The 22,303-nt window shown below is 40.3% G+C and overlaps 4 long non-coding RNA genes across 6 annotated transcripts; all 4 read right to left on the bottom strand.

Moving 5' to 3' along the window:
• Nucleotides 1-918: 918 nt before the first annotated feature.
• Nucleotides 919-8,129, bottom strand: LOC140591768 (uncharacterized). Of its 3 annotated transcripts, none has more exons than XR_011992071.1 (14): nucleotides 7,231-8,129; nucleotides 6,834-6,973; nucleotides 6,526-6,730; nucleotides 6,379-6,419; nucleotides 6,007-6,200; nucleotides 5,776-5,917; nucleotides 5,030-5,677; nucleotides 4,679-4,759; nucleotides 4,340-4,425; nucleotides 3,270-3,333; nucleotides 1,847-1,913; nucleotides 1,473-1,631; nucleotides 1,254-1,364; nucleotides 919-1,072 (listed from the first exon to the last, which is right to left on the bottom strand). It is a non-coding gene; the product is annotated as an uncharacterized lncRNA (long non-coding RNA). The 3 variants fall into 3 exon arrangements; XR_011992069.1 differs by having other exon boundaries at nucleotides 1,477-1,631; XR_011992070.1 differs by having other exon boundaries at nucleotides 1,477-1,631; nucleotides 5,030-5,115.
• Nucleotides 8,130-13,324: 5,195 nt separating this feature from the next.
• Nucleotides 13,325-15,186, bottom strand: LOC140591766 (uncharacterized). Its single transcript, XR_011992067.1, has 4 exons — nucleotides 14,253-15,186; nucleotides 13,883-14,037; nucleotides 13,660-13,770; nucleotides 13,325-13,478 (listed from the first exon to the last, which is right to left on the bottom strand). It is a non-coding gene; the product is annotated as an uncharacterized lncRNA (long non-coding RNA).
• Nucleotides 15,187-15,647: 461 nt separating this feature from the next.
• Nucleotides 15,648-18,118, bottom strand: LOC140591767 (uncharacterized). The gene is made up of 4 exons (XR_011992068.1): nucleotides 17,440-18,118; nucleotides 17,089-17,169; nucleotides 16,750-16,835; nucleotides 15,648-15,743 (listed from the first exon to the last, which is right to left on the bottom strand). It is a non-coding gene; the product is annotated as an uncharacterized lncRNA (long non-coding RNA).
• Nucleotides 18,119-18,191: 73 nt separating this feature from the next.
• Nucleotides 18,192-20,538, bottom strand: LOC140591765 (uncharacterized). The gene is made up of 6 exons (XR_011992066.1): nucleotides 19,641-20,538; nucleotides 19,244-19,383; nucleotides 18,936-19,140; nucleotides 18,789-18,829; nucleotides 18,417-18,610; nucleotides 18,192-18,327 (listed from the first exon to the last, which is right to left on the bottom strand). It is a non-coding gene; the product is annotated as an uncharacterized lncRNA (long non-coding RNA).
• Nucleotides 20,539-22,303: the final 1,765 nt, after the last annotated feature.

Genomic DNA, 22,303 nt, shown 5'->3' with positions numbered 1-22,303 from the left:
GCATATATGCTATGTCTAGATCTCCTGGGGAAATCAAGAGTGTTGCCCACAAACATTGTTCAGCTTTTGGCCTAACATGGTCCTTGCGTGTTTTAAAGTTGCGTGAAGTGGAGTGAGGAGCATTCTGAACATCAAACTATTTTAAGATAAATTGTCTGTAACAGGAAATTTAGTTTCTCAATTTATTTCTTATATATTATTTTGTTAATTATTGAGTTCAAAGTTTTGTAGTAAATGGTGATATTGTCATCAATTTGGTGATAATGCGAGCCAAACATTTCTCGAAAATGACATTTGCATACAGTAAGTAAAACATTCTGAAATCATATTTCTATTTTATTCTGCTGCTGCTTACATGTTTACATCTCTGTCTCTCTCGCTCTCTCTCTCCAGGACAGTGAAAGTAGGACTATTTACCCTTGTTTATGTAGCTGTAGGATGGCCATAATATAGTTTCAATCCGATATCGATGTAATGCTTGTCTGTGATGATTGGTTAACATATTGATTGGTGTATTAATATAGCCGGAAAGTAATAAAACCCATTGCAATCAAGTATACAGTGCCTTATAAAAGTATTCAGTTATCATAATTTTACTCAATTACAAAGGATAGTTAAACGTTTTCCAAATGAGCATTTTATTGCATTTCCAAAGGCACTGTAACTTATTTCTGTGCCAACATTAAAATTAAATAAACTTATGATTTAATGTCGATATGAGATGACAAATTATTCACAAATGATACAGAGGTGCCACTCATTTCCACATACAGTAACTCATCACAATTGGGTGCCACTGTGCTTTTTAATGAAAAGCTGATAAAACTTAAAATGTGGTTCGGTCATGTGTGTAGTCTGTGTGTAGACAAGGAAACAGAGGCATAGTAGCTGTTATTTTTTTATTCCAAAGTCATCCAATTTGCTATTTTCCTTACATACCCACCCATTCACTCACTCACTCACTGACCCACCCACCCATTCACACACCCAAGTCTTCCGTAAGGTGTTTGCAGAACTCGCTGCAGAACCCAGGCTGTGTGAAGTTCCCCTCGTCTTCCACGCCCAATGTAGCCTATGGGACAATAAATAATAAGCAAGCATACTTAGTATCAAAACAGAGCAACAATGTTTTTCATTGCATACTTTCAAGAAAATATTCAGGACCTGATACACAATAAATTGTTCTGGTGACTTTCTTTTTGCAACCACTGACTTCAGCAACAATTGTCAACATTCTTACACAGTATGCATACCTGGTAAGCTGTTCTTATAAGTCTCTAGACAGTGCTGGCAGCATTCCAGGCGATACAATCGTCGGAATTGTGCTTGATAGGCCGCACTGTACAGTTTCCATGGGACTACACCTGTAGGTTTCAAATTTAAGAATGATTCATTAGAGTAAAATCCCTTGTTAATGGGAATACAAACATCCTAACTCAAAGGGTATTCAAATATCATAATATGTTTTATACCTACTGTCAAGCCACTGAAAATGCGCTCGGGCACGGAATGTTTCCCTTCCGACTAAGTCCCAAAAAAAGGTGACAAACAAGTGACAGCTTTAAAAAAGCTTTGTCACCCTCGAACAGGACTACTTCTAAAAGGATATCCTCCAGGACGTCGAGGGGGATCTGTGAAAGAAATCATACAAGCACGCAAATATTATTTTACAATAGTTCTGTAATATAACAAAAACAGACAAAAATAGCATGACTTCTACATTCCAACTCCAACTGCTTAAAATGAAGCTCATTGTTTTCACATTTTTGTAGGGTACAGCACAGTAAGCACAGAGAAAAAAAGAGAAAAACAGCAGGTTCAGCTGTAAGATCAGCTACATAAATACCTGTTCAATGGAGATGGAACCCATTCCTCCTCCTCTACCATCTGTGCTTTCAACACATTGAATTTTCCTAAAAGAAATTATATTGTCACAACTATTGTAAAACTATGACATATTGTAATGGTATCACATAGAGTTGACTCCACCTGAGGGCACAGGTGTAAAACAATTTGATCACGTTGGGCACCAGACCTGGAAAAAGGCAGTCATGATACTACCAGCTTGTCAGACTGAAAGGCTTATATGCATATGGGTCAGAACAATGCATCAGAGTGATAAATATTACAGCATCAACTTTGTAAGGTGTATCAATCCCCACTAGGGTTGTAACGGTATACCGGTATGGCGGTTTATTGTGATATTGACATGTACGATTATCATATCATGCACATTTGCCTATCCGCGGTTTGGAAAAAAAAAAAAGAAACCAGATCTCACCTGCGCTGCTGTGTATATGGAACTTCTTTCCGCTTTACTGCTTAGACTCCACCCATAAATGCACAGCGGCGAAAATGTCCGATAGTGGCTGCAAATTCTAATCTCTATTTCCTGCCGAAAAAAAAATTAAAATCTGCAGTATGGGAATATTTTGGGTATCCGAAAAATGATCGTGGGGTGGATATCCAGTTTGCAAGAAATGTGGACGAACAGTGGCCGCAAAAGGAGGAAATACGTCGAACATGTTCTCCCATATTCGCGAACACCATCCCTCCGTGAAGATAAAGGTAAGTTCCATTTATAACTTAAAGCCGTATTATTTCTGTGATGCAGAGGGAATCCTGGAATCCAGTCATGTAATTGGAGTCAATTACAGTATAATTCAGATGCCACGTAAAATGTCCGATTTGATAGATAGATGGATGAATAAATCAAAATATAGCTGTGCAGCAAATTAAATCGCGATGTGCGTCTGTGAATATACAGCGCAAAAAGGCTGCCGCTTGCTCATTAACCAACTACCCCCCCCCCCCCCACACACACACACACACACACACACACACAGCGGCACAGATGATTATTTTGTCCTCCAGGTTCGTGTGCCGCCCCCCATAGAATCCCTCCCGGCGCCCTCCCAACTTCATCCCTTATCGTCTCCGCTCGCCCATCCTCTAGAAAAACGCTTTATTTAGATTATTTTTGTTTTCCTCCAAGTTCGTGTGCCGCCCCCCACGTGACATGAAAAAGTGCCGCCCCGGGCGGCTGCCCCGTTCGCCCATGCCTAAAACCGCCACTGCATGATGGTCATGGTTTTTAAAGCGTCTGCTGTCTCATTCACTATGTGAAGACGTGAACACATGAACATATCCAGAGCTACTCTCAAGAGAACACTTAATGATCACTTTATAATTTTATTTAAAAGAATAATCATCAAATACACTAACTGAAAACTCATAGGTGTTTAGTACAAGTGGACACATTCTCTCACCTCAGCGGTCAAGATTGAGCCCTGAAAATCTCAACATGCTTACATTTCTTCATCATAATCTGACCTGAAAAAAAGCAAAGAAATGCATGCTGCTATGATAATCTCAGGAAAATATTAACAAACATGACCCTGCACATATTGCTCTCCCATATATGCTGTTAAAGAGGAAGGACAGTTTGATTTATTCTTGTCTAATATAAAGAGAAATAACTTATTCCTTATTTTGTTCAAATGGGAGATGCGCAGCTTTATTTTATTTATTTTTCCCCCAAAAGTTAGACTCATACTTCCATAAGTTTTTTTTATTTTCATTAAAAAAAAGTTTGTTACAATAAACCATGTTCATCCAAAAACCATATCTCTTTTTATTCATTTAAGGGTCATTGTAGCTGATGATTATACTAATAATAATGATAGTTTAATACCGTATACCACGAAACCGTGATATTTTCTGAGACGATTATCATACCGTGAAAATCTCATACCGTTACAACCCTAATCCCCACCTTCAGATCAGATCACTAAGACCAATTAATCTGACTCCATTAAATTATGCTGCTGTTTGTAATAGGGTCAGTGGTGGCCTAATGGATAGGGAAGTGCACTTGTAATCGAAAGGTGCCACTGAAGTACCCTGAGCAAGGTACCACCCCCAAGCACTGCTCTCCTCTGCAATGTCATGGTGTCATATAGGTTAAATGCAGAGTACACATTTTGTTGTTGTGCACTGTGTGCTGTGGTGTGTCAATGACAACTAATCACTTCACTTATATGCCATGCACTACGAGGCATCACAGAAAATATTTAAAAAGTATGACACAAAAGGAATTGTATTACTGATTAATGAATAGTTTGTTTCCAAGTTATAAATAATATAATAACCGATACATTAGATGTTAAAAGTTATAACACCCATAAACAATGACAACTGTATTACATGAAATGGTTGCCAATTGTTAAATGGTTTCCAAATTTGCGACTAAGAGAGCCCATGCGGCAATCAATCAAATGAGTCAATCAATATATAAACAAACAAACAAATACGGAGGAACAAAACATAAAACATGCACCTCTGAGTCTCTGATTTCCGATCGGGCACTTGTGTGCTCCAGATGTGGTAGTCCCCAGCAGTCATCACTGCACACTGGTAGATCTCCTGTCATACATATCAGACCATGCATGAAAATATTAACCAAATAAGTGTTTCACCACATTTCTGTGATACTGAGCCATCTTATGAAGCATATAACACTTTCTTAGGGTGGCTGAAGGTTGGTATACATTTAGCTGCAGATCAAGTACCCACTGCAAACATACATAAGTATACATATTCTAAAAAACATGGATGTGTTAAGGTTTTTATTAAGTTGTACAACCAGGCCCTCAAAAAATATATATTGTCTTCATACCAGGGGATGCTGCAGTTGTCATACCATGAGCTGGTGCTGCTGTTGTTGTTTGTGCTTGTTCGGCTGGTGCTTCAGCTGGTGCTGCAAAAAAGCACATTTTAAACCAAATGATTTAGAATGAGTTAAATCGGTTGTACTGCATGCATTTCTCATCAACGCTATGCTGTCTAGCATTTCTGACAGATTTGTAAGTTATAGCTTTATGATCTTTCAAATTGCAAAATAAACATGAGGAATCACCTACAATTAAAAGACAAATATAACTTCACGGCACCGGACAGCAAAATTACATAAACATGACATAAACATGACATTACCACTAATAATTTAGAATGAGGGTGGAATACATACCCAAAACTGTCTGACCATTGGAATTTAACTGTATGTCCACTCCTTTGCCCAATCTCTTCTTCATGCTTTCTATGGTTCTTGAATTTCTAGCATTGTTGTAGTGACACAAAATATTTCGCATCAAAAAGACATGCGATGAGGGAGTCATCATGTTGAGAAAATGATTGTTTTTCCTCATTCCAGCAAAGAGCTGTTCAGCACACGGGCTGTTGATCCAACCACGTAACTCTGGGACCAGTTCCACCTTTCGCAAGACATCCCTGGCATCTTTTGAGTTTGCCTCATGAAATCTATCATAAAGAGCATAATGCTCAGACGATCCAGTTATAGGGTGGCCATTTTCATCAGGAACTGGCTTCTTGGTGACTAGCCATGGCAAGCTCACTTTTATCTGTCCAGTAGTGGCACATCTGATGTTATCTTCAGTAGGCTCAAGTAACCTACCCCCATGAGGTTTGAAGGGTAATGATTCTGGATCTCTTAGGTTGGTATGTGTTGCCAACCCTCTCGCAAAATCATATAATACAATGTTTGGAAAATGTTTCATCGACAATAAAAGGTCAGCAAAGTCCCGGGGGCTCTCAGCCCTTATGTTGAACTTAACACCATACACCACAGCACAAGGACAGGTGACCACAGCCCATCCACCTGTTTAAGGAAACTGTAAATCAGAGTGCAACCATTCCAAGTAATGAAACTAAGAACTGTCTGTAAAAACGGTCTCTCAGTAATAGAACACAACTTACCAGAAGCTCCCCAGATCTGTGAAAACACCTTATCATAACTCGCTCTGTTCTTCATTTCTTGTTGAAGTCTCGTTACCAGGTCCATCCGTGAGCCTTTGGGGTCTATGCCACACTGTCGGCACAGAGCACGCACAGCTTCCATCTATAATGAACATTAGTATAGTTGGTCTGGCGTGGTTCAAAAACACACATCTTTGACAAAACTGACAAAAATTGACTTAAGTTCAGTACCTTGAGCTTAAGAAGTTCATCAGTCAGTCGGTCCTCTGTGAGGTTAAACTCAGATTCCTCCTTTGCACTACAAGCAGAATACACTTCTTTGTATTCAGTGTTGAGTACAACATCCCTATCTCTTGTGTGAGGACCAATCCACGGAGCCCAACTATGGTAACTGGGATGGACGACAAATGGGTTTGACTTGTTGCCTTTAAATGATGTTAGAAAATATTATTAACATAACAGTACATTATTCCACGATAAACAAAGTAAATGCTAGAATACTGTCATCCCACCTAGAACATTGTGCGGACTGTACTTACTTGGGACCAACCCACGGCTGATCATTTCAAGGGAAACCATCTCCCAGAAATTTTCAACACTTACCTTTCCATCAAAAGTCTGAGATGGTTCCTCAATGCTGCTCACTAAGGAAAGCAAGACTTAAGTAAGCATGTTCCAAACAGTCATAGCTGGATATGTGGTGCTTGAAACAATGTAAGACTAAGAAAATGAATAAATGTGTTCACTTACCAGGCATGCTAAAAACGCCCTTCTCATGAAGGTCCATCACAACAGATACTGGATGATAACCACACGATACACAAGCATATGTGTAACCGAGGTCTGACAGTGCTTCAAAGCTTAAATAAGCCTGCAGGACCCTTTCCCTGGATGGATAGGTTTTACCAGAGGTCTTCTCCAACACATCCATGGCACTCCCTACTGCCTGATGAGTCTGTGAAATTGATGTATGACATTTAAAGGCTTTACAATATATTATTTTGATAAAGTATTCGTAATTGTTTTAAATGATTAAAACAACAGAACATGGTTCCTACCTGAAGTGTATTGCGTAGAAAATGGCACATGTATATGGACAGAAGTGTGTGGTCATCGAAATTGTGGACACCATCAGTCCACTCCTGGTATCGATATGCCATACCACACCTGTAGCACCATTTTCTGTACACTGAAATTCCTAATGGACACAAGCACCAGTAAATGTTACACATTTATCTTTCACCATTTTACACTGTGACATGTCTCTATACTTTGCACAGTACTAAAAGCCAGTGTATGAAATTATCTCAGTAAGCATACAAGTGTGAATTGCTGGGAAGGAGGCTAAGCTGCTGATAGTGGAAGTCATGGCTACACTGACATTTACAGTACATGTAGTGAGTAATGAAATGTTAAAATATCGATAATAAATATTTAAATAAAGAGAGAACATACCTTCTATGACATCAGTGATTGTTAGGATTTTAGCCTTAGATGTAATCAGCACAGGTTCGCTTAGAGGAGTGGGCTCTAAACATTCTGAGCAAAAGGTTTCTGATGGTATGAAGTGCACAGGGAAATGAATGGTCTTGACCACGTCTGAGGGGAAAATCGCAGGCAGTTTCTTCTTATGAAAAATGTATTGAACCATCCGCGACAGATTTTTGCCTTCAGGTGAGTATGGAGCTCCTTCTTCTAGGTCAAAACTTTCCATGTCAATTGGAAAATGTTCTGTGATGTTCTCCTCCACACTTCTGGTTTTTCTGAAGAGTGCCTGGTCTGTTTCAAATAAATGCCACTTGGCAACATATTTAGGTATGCATGACTGCCTTGGGTTCGCGCAAGGACAATGCCATGAAATGATTTTAGAATTGTACCTTACCACCACTCTGCCAAGCCGGCTGTAATAGGAGATAGTTGACTCGTATACAGAAATGTGCTTTTTGTAGGGGGGTCCACACACAGTCACCAGACAGGACAACGGGACTCCTGCATCATTTGCTTCTCTCTGACGTACCAAACACCTTTCCTTTTTGTCTTCCCCAAACCACTTGTCATGTACCATCACCTGCAAAACATCCTCTGTAAGTGATGGAGTGTCCATTCTGGCTGGAGGGCAGTACACGAGGGACTGAATGTGGTGGCACTCAAATGGACGAAGGTTTGACCTCTCTGCAAACTCTGCATTAATTCTGCAGATATCCAGCTCACACATTGTTTTTTGTTCAGGACCCCATGTCCTTTTAATGACACGTACTGGTGTGCTGGGTGCTATAAAAGACTTTGCTACTGCAAACACTCCATTTGTGTAATCAACACACTGAGCACTGAGGTGGTTCTGTGCCGTAATGTCCATTTTGATGGGAGTGTGACGTCTTCGAAGATGTATCCGTAGGTTCCGTCTATTAAGGATTAGGCCACAGCTAGTACACTTCACTGTTTTCTGCTTTCTTTGGGTGAGGGGGTGGTAGTGCTGGTGCTGCTGAGGAGCCAGGATCAGAGGAACATGAAGAAAGTGAGGGGTGGAGGATGGGGACTGGGGGAGGGGGACATGCAGCTTCAGAAGCAGTAAAGGAGGGAGCAGGAGAGGCGGGAGGTGACTGATGCGCTTCCGTTGTGGTTGGCTTGGTTTCACTGATGCATTGGGATACATGATGTTTAAACTGGTCTTTGCGTATTATTGTTTGGCTGCAATAAAGACAATGAAAGTGTCCTGTGGGTCTGCAATAATTGTTGCATTTGCTGATGAAGAAACCTGCAAGACGGCAACATGAAGACCAAAGCTATCAACAGAAAAGAAAGGTATACACAGAACGGGACTGGGGGAGTGAGGTCAGGAGTAGCTGATCAGAAAGTTACAGTGTCAAACAAAACACAAACATAGGTAAATTAGCTTACCAATATTCACATGACTTCAGGGACTCCCACTAAGGAACTCCACATCATTTTGTCTATCTTGATTGTAAGAAGTGCATTCTACATTTAAGCATGTGTATGTTTTAAAACCACCAAAATCAATAGACCAATAAACATCATTAGGAATTACCTCTATGCTGTACTGCATGTCTCACGTGGCTCTGAATGTGTGTTGTAAATTTGAATTGTTGGTCAGTTGCATAAGTGCAGCATGGGCATCTGAACACACCGTCTAGGCAAAACCTTGTTGCATCAGGACTGGCCTGTAAATGCGTTGGATGCTTTAAAACATAAACAATAAAACATTGTGTAAACTTACTGTTACTCTGAGGTGCACGCTCATTCTAACAACATAACATGCATGCAGAAGTAATGCAGCTTGTAAGGTTATCAGGCTGTGATATCGATAAAATATCTTATAGAGCATTCATATCATCAGCATTAACTTGAGTATCCTGAGCATCATAATATAGCCTAAACATCTGCATAATTAACAATCATAATATACTATTTTTACATAAATACCATTGAGGTTGTTGGTGTAATTTAATAATATATCGGTCACATACTCACATCCTGACAAAGATGTATTTAGTTGTATTTTGTTATCAGGGTGATCGTCCGTTCGCACTTTGGCCATGTGGTGTAGTCATAAACCGTCGCGGATGTTTACCCGAAACCGGGGCATCAAACAAAGAATAAGGATTCCTTAGACAACCCATTTCAAAATATGGCAGCAACAAACGGAGTGCCCAGTTATTTCAAATAAACCATGACCTTTTTTTTAAAGTATTGAAGCACTTTTCTACCAATGTGAATAATAAACATTTTAGACAAAAAAAATCAACGAATAACGCTGGTAATTCGTTGTCAAAATGAGCGTACGGCATTAGCCCAGAAGAGGGGTGGCAATTTGCATATGTGAAAGCCTATGTGAATGAGACACAGGTCCAAAACTTTTAACTAGAGACACAATATTTAAGTAGAGGCATACCCAAGCGAAACAAGAGAAAGTGTGAAACAAGCACAACTACTTTAGCCCAAGTTTTTAAAAATGAGAAAAAGCCGTAATCAGTTTAACAGTTTTATTTCAATGTCAAAGAGAAAAAAAAACACTTCACCAAAGGCGAAGATCCATCCATAGCGGCTCTGGGTCCCGTCAGCGTAGCACAAAGCTAGCGTGATCTAGGCTGCCATTATCCAAGGAGCAGGGCCAGGCGCGTGCCACCCGTTTGAACAATGCGGGCGAAATAACTGCCTTATGGGATGCGAAGCTTGCGCATGCGCAGTGACGCAGACGCGCCTTTCAAAATGGCGGCGGCAGCAACACACGCGAAAGATCGATCTCCTGTATTTTCTTAGTTTTATTCTAAACAAGATGCCCCGATTTCATTTAAATACATTTAATAGCTGTAGGAACTAGTGAGCGGTATTTAGCAACATGCTATGTTAGAATAATGCCATCAAACGTGTCTGTTAAGCATATCACAGCGGACATACACGGAGGAAACATGGGGTAGAATCAAACAGGCCACAGGCTTTGAGATAGGCTGGCTCCCCAAGCTATTGCCCCCATTTAGCCCGAATGTCATAGACCTCTCCCCCCCCCCCACATCCTGACAAAGATGTATTTAGTTGTATTTTGTTATCAGGGTGATCGTCCGTTCGCAGGCCACTTTGGCCATGTGGTGTAGTCATAAACCGTCGCGGATGTTTACCCGAAACCGGGGCATCAAACAAAGAATAAGGATTCCTTAGACAACCCATTTCAAAATATGGCAGCAACAAACGGAGTGCCCAGTTATTTCAAATAAACCATGACCTTTTTTTAAAGTATTGAAGCACTTTTCTACCAATGTGAATAATAAACATTTTAGACAAAAAAAATCAACGAATAACGCTGGCAATTCGTTGTCAAAATGAGCGTACGGCATTAGCCCAGAAGAGGGGTGGCAATTTGCATATGTGAAAGCCTATGTGAATGAGACACAGGTCCCAAACTTTTAACTAGAGACACAATATTTAAGTAGAGGCATACCCAAGCGAAACAAGAGAAAGTGTGAAACAAGCACAACTATTTTAGCGGTGAGGGTAAAATGCGGACCGTTTACAAACAGCGGATTCCGTGTTTAATAGTGTTGAGGCAATGTTTTCTAGCCATTTAAGAAAGGCAGCAAAGGTTTTTTTTTATACCTTTAAACATTAACAAAAACCGCTAATGTCTTTTCTTTAAAATTTTCAAGTCTATTTCTGTCTGGTTTTTCGCGATAAGTTGCGTGAACGCCTGAGTTAGTGTGTTTTTGGGGCTTGGATACACATCGAGGTCCTGACAGAAATAATTATGTCTGCTTTCACAGACCTAAAGTTAAACTTTAAAGCCCATCGGCGTGTGTGTGTGTGTGTGTGTGTGTGTGCTTGTGCACATGAGCACAAGCACATGGTTCAATGTAACTGTAGCAGCTTATTCCATTCATTCATTGTGCACATACACACATACACTCACCTAAAGGATTATTAGGAACACCATACTAATATGGTGTTTGACCCCCTTTCGCCTTCAGAACTGCCTTAATTCTACGTGGCATTGATTCAACAAGGTGCTGAAAGCATTCTTTAGAAATGTTGGCCCATATTGATAGGATAGCATCTTGCAGTTGATGGAGATTTGTGGGATGCACATCCAGGGCACGAAGCTCCCGTTCCAACACATCCCGAAGATGCTCTATTGGGTTGAGATCTGGTGACTGTTGGGGCCATTGTAGTACAGTGAACTCATTGTCATGTTCAAGAAATCAATTTGAAATGATTCGAGCTTTGTGACATGGTGCATTATCCTGCTGGAAGTAGCCATCAGAGGATGGGTACATGGTGGTCATAAAGGGATGGACATGGTCAGAAACAATGCTCAGGTAGGCCGTGGCATTTAAACGATGCCCAATTGGCACTAAGGGGCCTAAAGTGTGCCAAGAAAACATCCCCCACACCATTACACCACCACCAGCAGCCTGCACAGTGGTAACAAGGCATGATGGATCCATGTTCTCATTCTGTTGACGCCAAATTCTGACTCTACCATTTGAATGTCTCAACAGAAATCCAGACTCATCAGACCAGGCAACATTTTTCCAGTCTTCAACTGTCCAATTTTGGTGAGCTCGTGCAAATTGTAGCCTCTTTTTCCTATTTGTAGTGGAGATGAGTGGTACCCGGTGGGGTCTTCTGCTGTTGTAGCCCATCCGCCTCAAGGTTGTGCGTGTTGTGGCTTCACAAATGCTTTGCTGCATACCTCGGTTGTAACGAGTGGTTATTTCAGCCAAAGTTGCTCTTCTATCAGCTTGAATCAGTCGGACCATTCTCCTCTGACCTCTAGCATCAACAAGGCATTTTCGCCCAACGGGACTGCCGCATACTGGATGTTTTTCCCTTTGCACACCATTCTTTGTAAATCCTAGAAATGGTTGTGCGTGAAAATCCCAGTAACTGAGCAGATTGTGAAATACTCAGACCGGCCCATCTGGCACCAACAACTATGCCACGCTCAAAATTGCTTAAATCACCTTTCTTTCCCATTCTGACATTCAGTTTGGAGTTCAGGAGATTGTCTTGACCAGGACCACACCCCTAAATGCATTGAAGCAACTGCCATGTGATTGGTTGATTAGATAATTGCATTAATGAGAAATTGAACAGGTGTTCCTAATAATCCTTTAGGTGAGCATATATGCTATGTCTAGATCTCCTGGGGAAATCAAGAGTGTTGCCCACAAACATTGTTCAGCTTTTGGCCTAACATGGTCCTTGCGTGTTTTAAAGTTGCGTGAAGTGGAGTGAGGAGCATTCTGAACATCAAACTATTTTAAGATAAATTGTCTGTAACAGGAAATTTAGTTTCTCAATTTATTTCTTATATATTATTTTGTTAATTATTGAGTTCAAAGTTTTGTAGTAAATGGTGATATTGTCATCAATTTGGTGATAATGCGAGCCAAACATTTCTCGAAAATGACATTTGCATACAGTAAGTAAAACATTCTGAAATCATATTTCTATTTTTTTCTGCTGCTGCTTACATGTTTACATCTCTGTCTCTCTCGCTCTCTCTCTCCAGGACAGTGAAAGTAGGACTATTTATCCTTGTTTATGTAGCTGTAGGATGGCCATAATATAGTTTCAATCCGATATCGATGTAATGCTTGTCTGTGATGATTGGTTAACATATTGATTGGTGTATTAATATAGCCGGAAAGTAATAAAACCCATTGCAATCAAGTATACAGTGCCTTATAAAAGTATTCAGTTATCATAATTTTACTCAATTACAAAGGATAGTTAAACGTTTTCCAAATGAGCATTTTATTGCATTTCCAAAGGCACTGTAACTTATTTCTGTGCCAACATTAAAATTAAATAAACTTATGATTTAATGTCGATATGAGATGACAAATTATTCACAAATGATACAGAGGTGCCACTCATTTCCACATACAGTAACTCATCACAATTGGGTGCCACTGTGCTTTTTAATGAAAAGCTGATAAAACTTAAAATGTGGTTCGGTCATGTGTGTAGTCTGTGTGTAGACAAGGAAACAGAGGCATAGTAGCTGTTATTTTTTTATTCCAAAGTCATCCAATTTGCTATTTTCCTTACATACCCACCCATTCACTCACTCACTCACTGACCCACCCACCCATTCACACACCCAAGTCTTCCGTAAGGTGTTTGCAGAACTCGCTGCAGAACCCAGGCTGTGTGAAGTTCCCCTCGTCTTCCACGCCCAATGTAGCCTATGGGACAATAAATAATAAGCAAGCATACTTAGTATCAAAACAGAGCAACAATGTTTTTCATTGCATACTTTCAAGAAAATATTCAGGACCTGACACACAATAAATTGTTCTGGTGACTTTCTTTTTGCAACCACTGACTTCAGCAACAATTGTCAACATTCTTACACAGTATGCATACCTGGTAAGCTGTTCTTATAAGTCTCTAGACAGTGCTGGCAGCATTCCAGGCGATACAATCGTCGGAATTGTGCTTGATAGGCCGCACTGTACAGTTTCCATGGGACTACACCTGTAGGTTTCAAATTTAAGAATGATTCATTAGAGTAAAATCCCTTGTTAATGGGAATACAAACATCCTAACTCAAAGGGTATTCAAATATCATAATATGTTTTATACCTACTGTCAAGCCACTGAAAATGCGCTCGGGCACGGAATGTTTCCCTTCCGACTAAGTCCCAAAAAAAGGTGACAAACAAGTGACAGCTTTAAAAAAGCTTTGTCACCCTCGAACAGGACTACTTCTAAAAGGATATCCTCCAGGACGTCGAGGGGGATCTGTGAAAGAAATCATACAAGCACGCAAATATTATTTTACAATAGTTCTGTAATATAACAAAAACAGACAAAAATAGCATGACTTCTACATTCCAACTCCAACTGCTTAAAATGAAGCTCATTGTTTTCACATTTTTGTAGGGTACAGCACAGTAAGCACAGAGAAAAAAAGAGAAAAACAGCAGGTTCAGCTGTAAGATCAGCTACATAAATACCTGTTCAATGGAGATGGAACCCATTCCTCCTCCTCTACCATCTGTGCTTTCAACACATTGAATTTTCCTAAAAGAAATTATATTGTCACAACTATTGTAAAACTATGACATATTGTAATGGTATCACATAGAGTTGACTCCACCTGAGGGCACAGGTGTAAAACAATTTGATCACGTTGGGCACCAGACCTGGAAAAAGGCAGTCATGATACTACCAGCTTGTCAGACTGAAAGGCTTATATGCATATGGGTCAGAACAATGCATCAGAGTGATAAATATTACAGCATCAACTTTGTAAGGTGTATCAATCCCCACTAGGGTTGTAACGGTATACCGGTATGGCGGTTTATTGTGATATTGACATGTACGATTATCATATCATGCACATTTGCCTATCCGCGGTTTGGAAAAAAAAAAAAGAAACCAGATCTCACCTGCGCTGCTGTGTATATGCAACTTCTTTCCGCTTTACTGCTTAGACTCCACCCATAAATGCACAGCGGCGAAAATGTCCGATAGTGGCTGCAAATTCTAATCTCTATTTCCCGCCGAAAAAAAAATTAAAATCTGCAGTATGGGAATATTTTGGGTATCCGAAAAATGATCGTGGGGTGGATATCCAGTTTGCAAGAAATGTGGACGAACAGTGGCCGCAAAAGGAGGAAATACGTCGAACATGTTCTCCCATATTCGCGAACACCATCCCTCCGTGAAGATAAAGGTAAGTTCCATTTATAACTTAAAGCCGTATTATTTCTGTGATGCAGAGGGAATCCCGGAATCCAGTCATGTAATTGGAGTCAATTACAGTATAATTCAGATGCCACGTAAAATGTCCGATTTGATAGATAGATGGATGAATAAATCAAAATATAGCTGTGCAGCAAATTAAATCGCGATGTGCGTCTGTGAATATACAGCGCAAAAAGGCTGCCGCTTGCTCATTAACCAACTACCCCCCCCCCCCCCACACACACACACACACACACACACACACACACAGCGGCACAGATGATTATTTTGTCCTCCAGGTTCGTGTGCCGCCCCCCATAGAATCCCTCCCGGCGCCCTCCCAACTTCATCCCTTATCGTCTCCGCTCGCCCATCCTCTAGAAAAACGCTTTATTTAGATTATTTTTGTTTTCCTCCAAGTTCGTGTGCCGCCCCCCACGTGACATGAAAAAGTGCCGCCCCGGGCGGCTGCCCCGTTCGCCCATGCCTAAAACCGCCACTGCATGATGGTCATGGTTTTTAAAGCGTCTGCTGTCTCATTCACTATGTGAAGACGTGAACACATGAACATATCCAGAGCTACTCTCAAGAGAACACTTAATGATCATTTTATAATTTTATTTAAAAGAATAATCATCAAATACACTAACTGAAAACTCATAGGTGTTTAGTACAAGTGGACACATTCTCTCACCTCAGCGGTCAAGATTGAGCCCTGAAAATCTCAACATGCTTACATTTCTTCATCATAATCTGACCTGAAAAAAAGCAAAGAAATGCATGCTGCTATGATAATCTCAGGAAAATATTAACAAACATGACCCTGCACATATTGCTCTCCCATATATGCTGTTAAAGAGGAAGGACAGTTTGATTTATTCTTGTCTAATATAAAGAGAAATAACTTATTCCTTATTTTGTTCAAATGGGAGATGCGCAGCTTTATTTTATTTATTTTTCCCCCAAAAGTTAGACTCATACTTCCATAAGTTTTTTTTATTTTCATTAAAAAAAAGTTTGTTACAATAAACCATGTTCATCCAAAAACCATATCTCTTTTTATTCATTTAAGGGTCATTGTAGCTGATGATTATACTAATAATAATGATAGTTTAATACCGTATACCACGAAACCGTGATATTTTCTGAGACGATTATCATACCGTGAAAATCTCATACCGTTACAACCCTAATCCCCACCTTCAGATCAGATCACTAAGACCAATTAATCTGACTCCATTAAATTATGCTGCTGTTTGTAATAGGGTCAGTGGTGGCCTAATGGATAGGGAAGTGCACTTGTAATCGAAAGGTGCCACTGAAGTACCCTGAGCAAGGTACCACCCCCAAGCACTGCTCTCCTCTGCAATGTCATGGTGTCATATAGGTTAAATGCAGAGTACACATTTTGTTGTTGTGCACTGTGTGCTGTGGTGTGTCAATGACAACTAATCACTTCACTTATATGCCATGCACTACGAGGCATCACAGAAAATATTTAAAAAGTATGACACAAAAGGAATTGTATTACTGATTAATGAATAGTTTGTTTCCAAGTTATAAATAATATAATAACCGATACATTAGATGTTAAAAGTTATAACACCCATAAACAATGACAACTGTATTACATGAAATGGTTGCCAATTGTTAAATGGTTTCCAAATTTGCGACTAAGAGAGCCCATGCGGCAATCAATCAAATGAGTCAATCAATATATAAACAAACAAACAAATACGGAGGAACAAAACATAAAACATGCACCTCTGAGTCTCTGATTTCCGATCGGGCACTTGTGTGCTCCAGATGTGGTAGTCCCCAGCAGTCATCACTGCACACTGGTAGATCTCCTGTCATACATATCAGACCATGCATGAAAATATTAACCAAATAAGTGTTTCACCACATTTCTGTGATACTGAGCCATCTTATGAAGCATATAACACTTTCTTAGGGTGGCTGAAGGTTGGTATACATTTAGCTGCAGATCAAGTACCCACTGCAAACATACATAAGTATACATATTCTAAAAAACATGGATGTGTTAAGGTTTTTATTAAGTTGTACAACCAGGCCCTCAAAAAATATATATTGTCTTCATACCAGGGGATGCTGCAGTTGTCATACCATGAGCTGGTGCTGCTGTTGTTGTTTGTGCTTGTTCGGCTGGTGCTTCAGCTGGTGCTGCAAAAAAGCACATTTTAAACCAAATGATTTAGAATGAGTTAAATCGGTTGTACTGCATGCATTTCTCATCAACGCTATGCTGTCTAGCATTTCTGACAGATTTGTAAGTTATAGCTTTATGATCTTTCAAATTGCAAAATAAACATGAGGAATCACCTACAATTAAAAGACAAATATAACTTCACGGCACCGGACAGCAAAATTACATAAACATGACATAAACATGACATTACCACTAATAATTTAGAATGAGGGTGGAATACATACCCAAAACTGTCTGACCATTGGAATTTAACTGTATGTCCACTCCTTTGCCCAATCTCTTCTTCATGCTTTCTATGGTTCTTGAATTTCTAGCATTGTTGTAGTGACACAAAATATTTCGCATCAAAAAGACATGCGATGAGGGAGTCATCATGTTGAGAAAATGATTGTTTTTCCTCATTCCAGCAAAGAGCTGTTCAGCACACGGGCTGTTGATCCAACCACGTAACTCTGGGACCAGTTCCACCTTTCGCAAGACATCCCTGGCATCTTTTGAGTTTGCCTCATGAAATCTATCATAAAGAGCATAATGCTCAGACGATCCAGTTATAGGGTGGCCATTTTCATCAGGAACTGGCTTCTTGGTGACTAGCCATGGCAAGCTCACTTTTATCTGTCCAGTAGTGGCACATCTGATGTTATCTTCAGTAGGCTCAAGTAACCTACCCCCATGAGGTTTGAAGGGTAATGATTCTGGATCTCTTAGGTTGGTATGTGTTGCCAACCCTCTCGCAAAATCATATAATACAATGTTTGGAAAATGTTTCATCGACAATAAAAGGTCAGCAAAGTCCCGGGGGCTCTCAGCCCTTATGTTGAACTTAACACCATACACCACAGCACAAGGACAGGTGACCACAGCCCATCCACCTGTTTAAGGAAACTGTAAATCAGAGTGCAACCATTCCAAGTAATGAAACTAAGAACTGTCTGTAAAAACGGTCTCTCAGTAATAGAACACAACTTACCAGAAGCTCCCCAGATCTGTGAAAACACCTTATCATAGCTCGCTCTGTTCTTCATTTCTTGTTGAAGTCTCGTTACCAGGTCCATCCGTGAGCCTTTGGGGTCTATGCCACACTGTCGGCACAGAGCACGCACAGCTTCCATCTATAATGAACATTAGTATAGTTGGTCTGGCGTGGTTCAAAAACACACATCTTTGACAAAACTGACAAAAATTGACTTAAGTTCAGTACCTTGAGCTTAAGAAGTTCATCAGTCAGTCGGTCCTCTGTGAGGTTAAACTCAGATTCCTCCTTTGCACTACAAGCAGAATACACTTCTTTGTATTCAGTGTTGAGTACAACATCCCTATCTCTTGTGTGAGGACCAATCCACGGAGCCCAACTATGGTAACTGGGATGGACGACAAATGGGTTTGACTTGTTGCCTTTAAATGATGTTAGAAAATATTATTAACATAACAGTACATTATTCCACGATAAACAAAGTAAATGCTAGAATACTGTCATCCCACCTAGAACATTGTGCGGACTGTACTTACTTGGGACCAACCCACGGCTGATCATTTCAAGGGAAACCATCTCCCAGAAATTTTCAACACTTACCTTTCCATCAAAAGTCTGAGATGGTTCCTCAATGCTGCTCACTAAGGAAAGCAAGACTTAAGTAAGCATGTTCCAAACAGTCATAGCTGGATATGTGGTGCTTGAAACAATGTAAGACTAAGAAAATGAATAAATGTGTTCACTTACCAGGCATGCTAAAAACGCCCTTCTCATGAAGGTCCATCACAACAGATACTGGATGATAACCACACGATACACAAGCATATGTGTAACCGAGGTCTGACAGTGCTTCAAAGCTTAAATAAGCCTGCAGGACCCTTTCCCTGGATGGATAGGTTTTACCAGAGGTCTTCTCCAACACATCCATGGCACTCCCTACTGCCTGATGAGTCTGTGAAATTGATGTATGACATTTAAAGGCTTTACAATATATTATTTTGATAAAGTATTCGTAATTGTTTTAAATGATTAAAACAACAGAACATGGTTCCTACCTGAAGTGTATTGCGTAGAAAATGGCACATGTATATGGACAGAAGTGTGTGGTCATCGAAATTGTGGACACCATCAGTCCACTCCTGGTATCGATATGCCATACCACACCTGTAGCACCATTTTCTGTACACTGAAATTCCTAATGGACACAAGCACCAGTAAATGTTACACATTTATCTTTCACCATTTTACACTGTGACATGTCTCTATACTTTGCACAGTACTAAAAGCCAGTGTATGAAATTATCTCAGTAAGCATACAAGTGTGAATTGCTGGGAAGGAGGCTAAGCTGCTGATAGTGGAAGTCATGGCTACACTGACATTTACAGTACATGTAGTGAGTAATGAAATGTTAAAATATCGATAATAAATATTTAAATAAAGAGAGAACATACCTTCTATGACATCAGTGATTGTTAGGATTTTAGCCTTAGATGTAATCAGCACAGGTTCGCTTAGAGGAGTGGGCTCTAAACATTCTGAGCAAAAGGTTTCTGATGGTATGAAGTGCACAGGGAAATGAATGGTCTTGACCACGTCTGAGGGGAAAATCGCAGGCAGTTTCTTCTTATGAAAAATGTATTGAACCATCCGCGACAGATTTTTGCCTTCAGGTGAGTATGGAGCTCCTTCTTCTAGGTCAAAACTTTCCATGTCAATTGGAAAATGTTCTGTGATGTTCTCCTCCACACTTCTGGTTTTTCTGAAGAGTGCCTGGTCTGTTTCAAATAAATGCCACTTGGCAACATATTTAGGTATGCATGACTGCCTTGGGTTCGCGCAAGGACAATGCCATGAAATGATTTTAGAATTGTACCTTACCACCACTCTGCCAAGCCGGCTGTAATAGGAGATAGTTGACTCGTATACAGAAATGTGCTTTTTGTAGGGGGGTCCACACACAGTCACCAGACAGGACAACGGGACTCCTGCATCATTTGCTTCTCTCTGACGTACCAAACACCTTTCCTTTTTGTCTTCCCCAAACCACTTGTCATGTACCATCACCTGCAAAACATCCTCTGTAAGTGATGGAGTGTCCATTCTGGCTGGAGGGCAGTACACGAGGGACTGAATGTGGTGGCACTCAAATGGACGAAGGTTTGACCTCTCTGCAAACTCTGCATTAATTCTGCAGATATCCAGCTCACACATTGTTTTTTGTTCAGGACCCCATGTCCTTTTAATGACACGTACTGGTGTGCTGGGTGCTATAAAAGACTTTGCTACTGCAAACACTCCATTTGTGTAATCAACACACTGAGCACTGAGGTGGTTCTGTGCCGTAATGTCCATTTTGATGGGAGTGTGACATCTTCGAAGATGTATCCGTAGGTTCCGTCTATTAAGGATTAGGCCACAGCTAGTACACTTCACTGTTTTCTGCTTTCTTTGGGTGAGGGGGTGGTAGTGCTGGTGCTGCTGAGGAGCCAGGATCAGAGGAACATGAAGAAAGTGAGGGGTGGAGGATGGGGACTGGGGGAGGGGGACATGCAGCTTCAGAAGCAGTAAAGGAGGGAGCAGGAGAGGCGGGAGGTGACTGATGCGCTTCCGTTGTGGTTGGCTTGGTTTCACTGATGCATTGGGATACATGATGTTTAAACTGGTCTTTGCGTATTATTGTTTGGCTGCAATAAAGACAATGAAAGTGTCCTGTGGGTCTGCAATAATTGTTGCATTTGCTGATGAAGAAACCTGCAAGACGGCAACATGAAGACCAAAGCTATCAACAGAAAAGAAAGGTATACACAGAACGGGACTGGGGGAGTGAGGTCAGGAGTAGCTGATCAGAAAGTTACAGTGTCAAACAAAACACAAACATAGGTAAATTAGCTTACCAATATTCACATGACTTCAGGGACTCCCACTAAGGAACTCCACATCATTTTGTCTATCTTGATTGTAAGAAGTGCATTCTACATTTAAGCATGTGTATGTTTTAAAACCACCAAAATCAATAGACCAATAAACATCATTAGGAATTACCTCTATGCTGTACTGCATGTCTCACGTGGCTCTGAATGTGTGTTGTAAATTTGAATTGTTGGTCAGTTGCATAAGTGCAGCATGGGCATCTGAACACACCGTCTAGGCAAAACCATGTTGCATCAGGACTGGCCTGTAAATGCGTTGGATGCTTTAAAACATAAACAATAAAACATTGTGTAAACTTACTGTTACTCTGAGGTGCACGCTCATTCTAACAACATAACATGCATGCAGAAGTAATGCAGCTTGTAAGGTTATCAGGCTGTGATATCGATAAAATATCTTATAGAGCATTCATATCATCAGCATTAACTTGAGTATCCTGAGCATCATAATATAGCCTAAACATCTGCATAATTAACAATCATAATATACTATTTTTACATAAATACCATTGAGGTTGTTGGTGTAATTTAATAATATATCGGTCACATACTCCATAACTCTTAATAAAACAATTCGGTCATCATAATCAGAAAAACTCAAAAGCACCTGTCGTAGTCTGTTTTCTACATATGCATTTGTGATAAATATTTTGCAATATTGTCATATAATTTTTAGGACATAAGGCCCAGACCTGCGGTCCCTGAAACAAAAGAGAAACAACCTAGCAGCAAAACGTACCGTCTGCGTTTTCTAGTGTTACGCCCTAAAACAAAACATATATACATGATTTATTTATTCAAATTTCATTTTAGTCTATTCAATGTGTTACCCTTCTCATGTTCTGAATCTAAGGGCATTTCAAGTCCGGAAATTTTAACTAGAGACACAATATTTAAGTAGAGGCATACCCAAGCGAAACAAGAGAAAGTGTGAAACAAGCACAACTACTTTAGCCCAAGTTTTTAAAAATGAGAAAAAGCCGTAATCAGTTTAACAGTTTTATTTCAATGTCAAAGAGAAAAAAAAACACTTCACCAAAGGCGAAGATCCATCCATAGCGGCTCTGGGTCCCGTCAGTGTAGCACAAAGCTAGCGTGATCTAGGCTGCCATTATCCAAGGAGCAGGGCCAGGCGCGTGCCACCCGTTTGAACAATGCGGGCGAAATAACTGCCTTATGGGATG

Source organism: Paramormyrops kingsleyae, chromosome 6, assembly GCF_048594095.1.
Source record: "Paramormyrops kingsleyae isolate MSU_618 chromosome 6, PKINGS_0.4, whole genome shotgun sequence".
NCBI lineage: Eukaryota > Metazoa > Chordata > Actinopteri > Osteoglossiformes > Mormyridae > Paramormyrops > Paramormyrops kingsleyae.
The sequence above is the reverse complement of the archived record's forward strand: the minus strand, read 5'-3'. Positions and strand labels throughout refer to the sequence as shown.